This window comes from Olea europaea, chromosome 19 (assembly GCF_002742605.1).
Source record: "Olea europaea var. sylvestris chromosome 19, O_europaea_v1, whole genome shotgun sequence".
In the NCBI taxonomy this organism is placed as follows: Eukaryota; Viridiplantae; Streptophyta; class Magnoliopsida; order Lamiales; family Oleaceae; genus Olea; species Olea europaea.
In genome coordinates, this window is record NC_036255.1 from 4,141,955 (window position 1) to 4,153,155 (window position 11,201).

An 11,201-nucleotide genomic window follows, 5' to 3' on the forward strand; every position below is an offset into this window, starting at 1 on the left:
CAGATTTCAACTCTTTGCTACTTCTGAAGTAATCGTGTATTAGGTTTCTACTATTGAATCAACGGTTGCTTCACGTTTGAAACCTTTCCAATACACCGTTTAAGAGTAAACTAATTTCTCCATATAAAATCTTCTTAATATTTTATATAGATTGGAACGAGTTAAGCAACCTTCTAGATCTATCTCCATAGATCAAGTTGTTTCTCCCATATCGCTCAAAAATAAATCCTTTAACAACCATCATTTCAACGATTGAAACATAGGGATGTCGTTTTCTCTAAAATTAGGAATACGACAATACTCCCACTATCTTCTTGTAAACACACAATTCATCTTCAAATTTGATAAAATCAAACACTTTGACTTTTTCCATCAAATCGAAGATTTCAGCTCCATAGAGACTTATCTTAACCTATAGTTACGATATGCAGTTATTGCAAATAAAATCCGAATGAATTTCAGCAAGGCCACAAGAAAAAGGTTTCACCAATGTCAACACTTAACATTTGATTCTAACCTTGCTTTATATATATGGATATTCACATCCACATCGACCTTTCCCTTGTAAACTATTTACAAAACCTTATGGGTTTTATTCCATCAGGAGGCTCGACCAAGGTCCAAACCTTGTTCACATACGCCGAGTTCATCTCAAGTATCATGGCCTCTTGCTGTCTCTTTTAAGTCAACACTTGATTTTGTTTTGTTGCAACTAGCAGGTTCATTATCCTGGATCACTAATACCTGATTAATGATCATGGATTCGCACCTTCTTGAAGGTCGAACGATCCTACTAGATTCACGTAAAGCTGTCATGTCCCCAGGAGTTTTTACTTCTTGATCCAAAGTATGTCACATATCAGATATGGGACCAAACTCGAATTTATCTACTTGGTTAACTATATCTATGGACTCTTGAACTCTTTCAAATTCTATTTTACTCCCACTGTCCTCTCTTAGAATAAACATTTTCTCTAAGAAGACGATATGTCGTGAGACGAAAACTTTCTTCATGATAATAGAATTAATATTCAAACGTCTGCTTTGAATATCCCCACAAATACTTATTTATCAGATTTAGCGTCAACCTTATCTGATTCAAGGTGCTTCAAATAAGCGTCATGGCCCCAAGCTATCATATAAGATAAATTGGGACTATTACCTTTCCATAACTCGTATGAAGTCTGTTAACCAATATAGATGGGACATGATTTAGTGTGTTACACACTACAATCAACGCATAACTCCAAAACAATTTTAGGAGATTTGCATAGCTTGTTATTAATCGCATTATATCTAATAATTAACGATTCCTCCTTTTAGATACACCACCTTGCTGCAATGTATATGAAGGAGTCCACTGCAAGACAATCTCATTCTCTCTTAGATAATCTAGATTTTATTTTTAAAATACTCTCACTTGATCGAATCTTAATGTGAGGGTATCTTTACCTATTTGTTTCTCTAATTCTAGTGTGAATCCCTTGAACTTTTCAAGAGTTTCATGTTTGAGTTTTTATCAAGTATACATGATCATTGATGAAATAAGAGAAACATTACCTGACATTAATTGACACGAGTCCATATACATCACCATGCATTAGACCAGTAATTATGCTGACCTTTCTTCTTTTCAAGTAAAAGAAGATTTGGTCATTGTACCAGACATGCATAATTTTTACTTTCCAAAATCAATTAATCTCAAGTATACATCTTTATGTAACTTTGGAATTACATTTCATCTAAATGACGAAATCTGTCATGCCAGATTTTGGTAATAATTAGATTATCGCATTTATGCCTTTTAATTTCTATACTCATTATAGAATCCCTAGTATTAAAGAATATAAACGTCGTTTTGTAATTTACCATAATCATTAGGATCTTTATCAAGATAAACAAGAACAACTATTGTCCTTAACATTAAAATAGTTCATGTCGGAACATGAAATTTATTTTAATATTCCAGCTATGGTTGGTATAAAGTGACATTTCTTTAATTCCAATACTAAACCAAAAGGCAATGACAAGAAGTATATTCATACAGGCAATGCAGCAATCTTTGCTTATCTCCAACGTGTATGTCAACTTCTTCCTTTCGCAGTGGTCTACTTCCTTTTTAGTTTATCCATGTTTGTATAAATATGAGATTTACTTCTGGTATCAAATACCTAAGAAACTAGTGAAGTAGACTTAAGCCACGTAATATTCCTTCCAATGACCTTTCATTCTATAATGAAACAAAGGGTCATTAATTTTGATATTGTCTTTCGCTTTGATGGTCTTAACCATATTGGACGCTTTCACAAAACCCTTTTACACTTCCTCTTAATATCTTTAGAGGAATCAATGGCTTGCCCACTAATAGCTTCGATGTTGGGCTTAACGGTCTTAAACATGTTAAGCAACTCAATAATTGTGCATTTGAGCTTATTCACGTTAAATTCATAATTAGTTGTGAATAGTTTTCTTTGACAGAGATTGCAGAACCAAATCACTACTTAGTTCATGATTTATGATTGAACTTAATTGAGACATTTCTCAACGTCAATCATTTTCAGTGTCTAAGCATCGATTGAAGATTATTCTGTCATTTTGCACCGGTATAGTTGTTTGGAAGTCTCATATCCTTCCACACATGATTATTATCATACAACTCTTTGTAATGAAGAATTATGTGTTAACATTTATACTTTTAAGTTGCTTTTGTAATTCAGTGACATAGTTGCAAGCATCCCATGCGTGCAATACTGTCTTATCACTGTGTTTATTATAGTCGCCACATTTTCCTTAGTTGAGTCATCACCAGATGTTTCTGAAAAATAACAACTTAAGGATAACCAACTTTCTCATGCTTGAGAACAATTCTCAAATTGCAGTGCCAATCAAAAGATTTAATTTGGTTGTTGACATCTAATATGCCATTCAAAACATATGGTTACTCAGATTCAATAAATATAAATGACGAAAAAAGAAAGAATAATATATAAAATGCATCAATTAATTTAACATTGACTTTTATTAAATTAATTATACTCCCACTGTTTAAATAAATTTATGACCCTTTTACATAAATTTATGGAGTCCTTACTTGACTCTCAGTGGGCTGGGATCCCATCTATTATATTAAGATTTTGAGTGTACTCAACAATCCTTAATATAACATTTGGGTAGATATTGTTATCAATTGTATCTCCATACAACCCCCAGATCATTAAGCTAACAACTCTTTGTTTTCACACATCTTATGTGTTAGCTTAACATGCCTCTAAAATTTATCTCCTTGAGTGTACTCAACAAAAGATAATTTTTATTTAAGTCAAACCTGTCATTCAGAAATATCAAATATTTCATAGTGTCAAACATATCTCTAATGGACCAGCGTTGAGTGTACTCAACAAGTTGAGACGATTTGAGACTCTGATTTTTCACCATAATGATGGAAGGCAATTATAAATGTAACTTAATAATTTATGGAGGGATTTTGCATTCAAAAGTCTCATCAACAACAATACAATCATATATATATTATTATACATCTACCAAGCAAATAAATATATATATAACATAATATGATAGTGTGGACGATAATGGACTTTTACTATCTAGTCTTCCCGAGCCATAAGGAAGACTAGTTGGTCAATTCCTAGGGGTTATAGCATTGAATAGTATCAATGCACCATCTCCATGGTCTCCTCCTCTTCTTGTCTCTTCAATTAGTCCAGTTGCAACATGTATTCTATACTAGTTGGCACACAGGCCTAAATGAAATTGAACTCGCAGGCACACAACGATAATAATAATAATGGACTCGTAGGTTCAAAATGATCAAGAGCTCGCAGGCCCAAAATAATAACAATAATAACGGATTCGTAAGCCCAAAACAATTAAGAGCTCGCAGGTCTATAAAATAACAAGAATAAAATTAACCGTTCAACACATCCATATGATCGAGTCCATAATCGTCCACTAATAATACATTCATCGCATAAATGCATACCTATATAATATCTAATATTATATACAAATAAGTTTCAAATTTCTAGCAATTAAGTCGTCTAAACTTCTTTAGACAAATGGATCGGAACAATTAAATAATTAAATAATCATATTAATCAATTATTTAATTGGCGACCATATTTAATTAAAATCCAATTTTAACTAAATACCGGATTAGAGTCAAAATCTAATTCAATAATTATAGGGCGGGACTATTTAAATAAAATCACATTTCAATTAAATATCAAATTAGAGTTCAACTCTAATTTCATAACTTAAGGCAGTTGAATTTATTTAAAATCAAATTCTAATTAAATAACAAAATTAGAGTCTAACTCTAATTCAAAAATTTTAGGGCAAATTTATTTAATCAAAATCAAATTTTTAATTAAATACCAAATTAGAGTCCAACTCTAATTCCAAGAAGAAATTTAGGGTTAGACAATTTAATTAAAATCAAATTTTAATTAAATGTCAGATTAGAATCCAATTCTAATTTCAAAAATATAATCGGGTGAATAATTAATTAAAATCAAATTTTAATTAAGTATTAAATTAAAGTCAAACTCTAATTTAGTTTAAATTGAATTAATATTTTAATCTAGGATAACATTCCCAAATAAAATAAAAATTCAATTGGGGTCAAAATTTAAAATTTAAGTTAAAATCATATCTTAACGAAAATATTGAAAGTCGTCAATTTTAAATAAAATTTTAATCTTGGGCCCAGATTGAAACACGGGTCAAACCCGATTAAAATCATAATTTTAAAAGTCCATTTAAAATACAAATTCAAAACCCATTTTGAAATTTACAAGTTGACCCAAGTTTAAAATTAAAAGGTAGTCCCTTCAATTACTTACAAACTGATCCCCTTTTAATTGCAGGCGGCTCCCGAAGTTTCAAAAACAATAGAGCAGCCCCTTTTATTTAAAAATACACAATTACCCCTTTTCTGTAATTGCAGGAAGCACCCAGAAATCTCAAAAATTGCAGAGGGGCCCCCGTTTTCATTTAGAAATCTGAAAACCCTAAAACAAAAAGAAAAAAGAAAAAATTCTTCTTCTCGTTTCTCTTGGCCTCAACCTTCCCTCTCACCGCGCCGCTTCAGCGCAACAGCGCCTGGGCAACGGAGCTGTTACCCCGTTCCATAACCTTTTCTTTATTTTAGATAATTCCAATTCAAGATATATATATATGAAAATCAAATTTTCATAAATTGCCAGAAACAAGAAATTACAAAATCAACTTTTGATTTCACCAACATTTAAATCAATTCCTAACAAATACAAAGAAGGCTCTGATACCACTGTTGGGAATCTACTTAAACATGCACAACGAAAATTAAAATTATTTCGATTCCCGCCGAGGATCTTTTTGTGTTTAGATAGAAATCGTGATAAAGATTGTACCTTTGACAAATTCTGCAAACTTTTTGCTTTTCTTTTCGTTCCAACAATCTTGATTCGCCATCCACAGCTGTCCAATAATCCAGCCTCCAACGGTGATCCACACAAAGAATAAGATTGCAACTGACAGGGTTTTTCCTCTTGTGCCAGCAAGAATAATGAAAAATCATTTGGATCTCAAATTCTAGCAATGTATTTATATAAACCCAAACGGGCTCGACCCGGTCCGGTCCAATATTTAATTAATCCAATTAATTAAATCCGGTCTGTGAATTAATTAATCCAATTAATTAATTCGGGAATATAAATAACAAATCCAATTAATTAATTTATCCAACGATTGTTAAATTAACAAATTGACAATTTGCAATCTTCCAATTCTCTTTTGTGTGCGACCCATTAGGTTCCCGACCACGATGCCTAATGACGTGAATTATAATTTTGATCTAATCAAAATTGATAAATTAAAACACTCTTTTAATTTATTGTCAATTCACACTCGCCATCCCTGGTTGACATCTAACAATGTGTCAGGGCAATACATGTGACGGGAAATGTCACGTAGTATGACAAAACAAAATTCGTTTGTTTACCGTGAAACTATAATCCCTTTGTCAATATGATCCGATCAATTACGAGATATGGAACTGCGTCAATCTCGATCATCGATCATATCTTTCACTCTACAATTAAGTCAATATAAGTCGAAAACTCCTTTTCGACTTATGATTACACCTTGGCCAATGATTTCATCATCGACTTAATTGAATAAAACGTAGATCATAATTTCCTACTATCTAAGAGTGACGAATCCTTTATTGATCAATCACAACATTTATACGATTCTTGACGTACCCGAACGATGTCGTATTAGCGGCCCTTTTCAGAGCAACATCCAATACCGCCAAAGTATGACTGTCCTCATATAAGGTACCATAACGACCTCAAGTCAAAGGACCAATTCCACTACCGAACGTTAGAAATTAACCACTGACACTCAGATAGTTATCCATGTGGAATCTCTCGACTGGTCTCCAATATTTTGTTCTATAACAAAATATCCACGTGTTCATTTAAGTGTCACCACACTTTAACTTGTGAGATCAACTACTTATTTCACAAGTAAAAAATGCCACACGTGATGGTCTATCCATAATAACGATATCCATATCTTGTTATTACTTATGACTACGGATAATTTAAGATTCAATCAGATGTAATTTGTATATCACAATTACAACTCCTTGTGATTAACAAATCACAAAGATTTGAATTTACGGACTCTATTATTTATTTAATTGTCTATTAATTAAATAATAGATTTGTCATTAAATTACATTAATTATATATCAAAAGTATTTATATCCAAAGTTGATTGGACCTAGGACATAATACTTACATAGGGTCCGTTTGATTGCAAAGGAGGAAAGAAAACGAATTATAGGGAATTGAATTGATGGGAAATTGTTTTCTTAGGAATTGTAATTATTGTGTTTGATTGACATAATTTTCTACGTGAAAAATATTGAAATAAAAATATTTTTTGGTATTCGTTTGGCTTTGTTTTACATAAAAATTGTCAATTAAAGGTATATGGTATTGGGGATGAAATTTGTTTCCATTGCAAAAAAAATTAAAAAAAATTTAAAAAATAAAAAATTCAAAAAAATCATCTATGTTTTAATATTCGTTTGGCTTTGTTTTACATGAAAATTTTCAATTAAAGGGAAATATTTTTTTACAATTAGAGATAGAAATTGTTAAAAAAAAATCGTCAACATTGCCTGGAAAATATAGGTGGGAATTGATTTTCCCACAAAAACTGGAAATTGTCCACATGACCGAAAAAATGGAGAAAACATATTCCCTAGAAAATAATGGGTATCAAACATGCAAAAAAATGGAACTTGAAATTGGAATTCCTAGTTCTATAGAAAATTTTGCTTCGTCAAACACTGCTTTAGTGGAAATTACATAATCTCAGGTGGTTAAAGATTAGAATTCAAAAGTAAGAGACCAAGTTTCATTATTCAAAAAATCAGGTATGAATATAATAAGTATTACCTCCTAATTTAATTCCAACCCTAATTTTATTCTCTCTCTCACTGGCTCTCCATCTTCCCCGTCTCTTCTTTTCCCTCTTCTACGCCTTCGTCAGAGACCTTACCCATTTCACTTCAAATGACGACACTACGCTGTCGCCACCATGTAAGCAGCACCACGGCGATCTTTACCCCCCTCTAACCTCAATCTGGTAGTCCATTGATGTGCAATGGTGTGCTTTCTTGTGGATTGATTATTCTCATGCTGGCTTCATTCTTTGTGTAATTAACTTCCTTCTCATAGATTTTAATTTTTTGGTGTGATTGTTATATATTTGCTCCAAATTTTGAAGTATTAGGGTGTAAATTTACTCAATTATTCATTGCTTTTAGTGCTTGGATTAACTTTTTTCTTCTCTTTTATTCGTTCTCGATACACAGTATATGATTTTTTGGTGGTGATGCCATGGTGTTGGTAGTGGTGGCAACAGTGATGACGAGGTGAGGGTGGTTGTAAGTGGTGGTGATGGTAGTGGAGTTGATGGTGACCGACTATTTGACCTGTGACCAATTGTTTGATTATTCGTGACTAGCTATTTAATTGTGACCTTAAAATTCGATAATCTGTGACCAACAAATATGAAAATATGTGACCGACTGTGACCTATAGTTTTTTCATATGTGATCAATGAAATAAACTGTGACCTATAAAATTTTTGATTTGTGACCTCGAAATAATCTGTGACCAACAAAAATTTTTATTTGTAATCTTCAAATAATCTATGACCAATTAATTTGATGATATGTGATCAGTAAATAAATTTGTGACAATTAAGCATGTAACCGTGACTTTATTATCTTTATTTAATAAATATTTTTAATTATTAAATATATACCTAAAATTTGAAATCTCAAATTATCTACCTGATTTTTGAATTGATGTAAACAATATACTTGAATTATGAATTTTTCCCATAGAATTAACGAATGGGCCTTAGTTGGGAGGCCCATTTTAGCTCTCTTTATTTGCTTTGCGGGCAATTCGGGTTACCATTTGAGGTCATTGTTCGTTAGGGTGAACTAATAATCTTGCAAATTGCATTGATTTTTAAATAAAAATAATGATGAAATAATTCTATAACGTAAGTTGCTGTGTTGATTCCATGCTCATTGTTTTGTTATTCCCACTAACACTCGTGTTGTATGAGATAGTATGGGGAGATTAAGCCTCGTTTGGATATATAATATATGACATGGTTTGGAATTCAGTTTGACATAGTTTTGAATTCAGTTTAAAGTTAAATAGTTGATTTCAATCGAATAATTCCTTCACCTGAATTGACGACAACCAGTGACATAAGAGTTAATCATTTATTTCTTTTATTCAAGTTGTACTTACTTCACATTAATAACTATTGGATACGTGTGATACTATTTATTTATTGATTGACACGTTATCGATCATCGTTAATGATAACGAACAACATTTCTTCAATTGAAATCAAATTAAAGCGTGTTTATCCGATTGAAATCAAATATTAAAGAGCAAATCTAGCCTCTACCCATTTGGGATCCTAATTGAGTAATTTATAATTTGTCCATAAACATTTAAATTTGTTTCTGTTCACATGATACTCAAAATCTATTACTAATTTTTATGTACTTATAATTTAAACAATTTTATAAACAACTCTCAAACATTCTCGAGTCCTGTTAAATAAAATTTTACACATTATTATTAACAACAAGATTCATAACAACAATGGCTAGGCGTACAGAATGTGATTCACAGGTGTTTACAGAATGAGTTGTTCACTATTTTAAAAAAAAATGAAAAAAAGTGAGGAAAACCTGAAGCAGAAGTCACGCCATTTGGGATTAAGAACAAGAAACTATTTGACCTTATTTACTAGCTCGCCGTTCAGCAGTCACTTTATTGCTCCTAAAGTGGCTGATGGGCTTCAAGGACTACAGTTTTGGTTGCTGTCTGAGTTTCTCACGGATGAGGATTCTGTCATGGAGAAGGAAAGATTAAGCAAAAAAATTAAGTCGGATTCTGAGTTATTCTTCCCCCACTGAATTTCCGTACAATTTTGACAATTATGGAGTCAGCTATCCCAAAACAGAGAGTGATGACGAAGACTTGCTCGTCGCATTAACTCGATCCTCTTTCTACCATCATCTCAACCATTACTACAGATACACTAGTCTACCATGTCTCTATTTCTTCTTTTTGACATGACTTACCATTAGGGTCGGACAAAACTCTATAACAGAATTAAATCGGGCGATTCTTCTTGAATTAAATACTTGAACAGTTATCTGAATAGAGAATCGACGAGTTTGGTTCAATTTTCAGTTCTAGATCAAGAACTGAATCTCCCTAATTTTTTTAATTAATTTATTTTAGATAAACCAAATTATTTTATTTTTTTTAAATAAATTTGTTGACTAGTTAAGTTAGCTTAGATCCAAAAATATGATTTTTCTATTTCTAATTTTCAATTCAAAGCCAACTTAATCAAATTGAAATAAGTTTTATCCAAATCTGTTATTCTACTGTAGTGTCGTTTTTATCGTTCTGGCAAAATCAAATTGAAGTTCGACAACGCCTTTCTTCATTATTTTGAAATCGCTATCTTCATCATTCTGTAATTTTGATAATCAAATCTATAAATAACTCAATAAAGAGAGACACAAAAGACACATAAAATTGGACTATGTTATTTTGTAAAAGTTGAGTTGGAATCGAACCCAAACGATTCTATAATTAAATTTGGACCCGACGATTTCACTTACTAAATACTCAAAAATTTCGGGTCCGATTCGGTTCTAACAAGAACCGAATCGAATTTGTTAGAACCAAATTGAATTGGATCATGTTCAGCTCTACTTCCCATTACCTTTCCTTCTATATATATGTGTGTCATGAATTGGTTTATGCACGCAAACTTTTTAATCCATATTGTTATCATGATAGTTACTACAGAGCGCTTCGATAAGTGATTCACAAGTAATCTTGGAGCAATATTGGCATATCAAATCATTCTCTTCTTATTGCTTCCCTACCTGTAATCTTTCCAAGGAATAAATTTGTTGATTACATAGATAAATTTTGGTAGGTGTACCCCTTTACTTGAATATTGGTAATTCTCACTTTACTGTGTATATCCTTCGTACTTTCAAACATACATTTGAGCTCTCAAAAGGTTCCTCAAAATATATTGGTTTGAATCCAAAGAAAACAACCTTTCGTTGTGCTACAAGCTTTTTTATCCCCTAAACGTAGAGCAATGCAAGTGCAGGTTCATTCCCTAACCTTTCCAGTACGAAGGGGGGAAGTTTTGATAGGATATACGTTCAAGAGTAACTGTTTTTGTGAATATCTCGACTCATATATCCTTTCTGTAACAAGCGATGGCACTAAATGTTGGCCTTCATGATTCATCTTCCCTTTTGTTCATACATTTGTGAAAATCTTAAAGTGGGTATAACACTTTTTTAATGTCCCATTACTGTAATAATGACAATAGCGCCGAAAAAACTTTAGCACATACTAATTGTGTCGTCGGTGATTGCTATGAGCACTCCACTGAAATTGTTCCAACTTCATATCAAAGGCATTAAAATGCAACTGTCAAAACTCAGACTAATCGTTTCAGCTATTAAAGTCTTCTGCATGATTATGCTTAATGATTTTCATCAGTTTTAAAAGCTTTTACAGTATTTAACTTGCATTTTATTTGAGCAG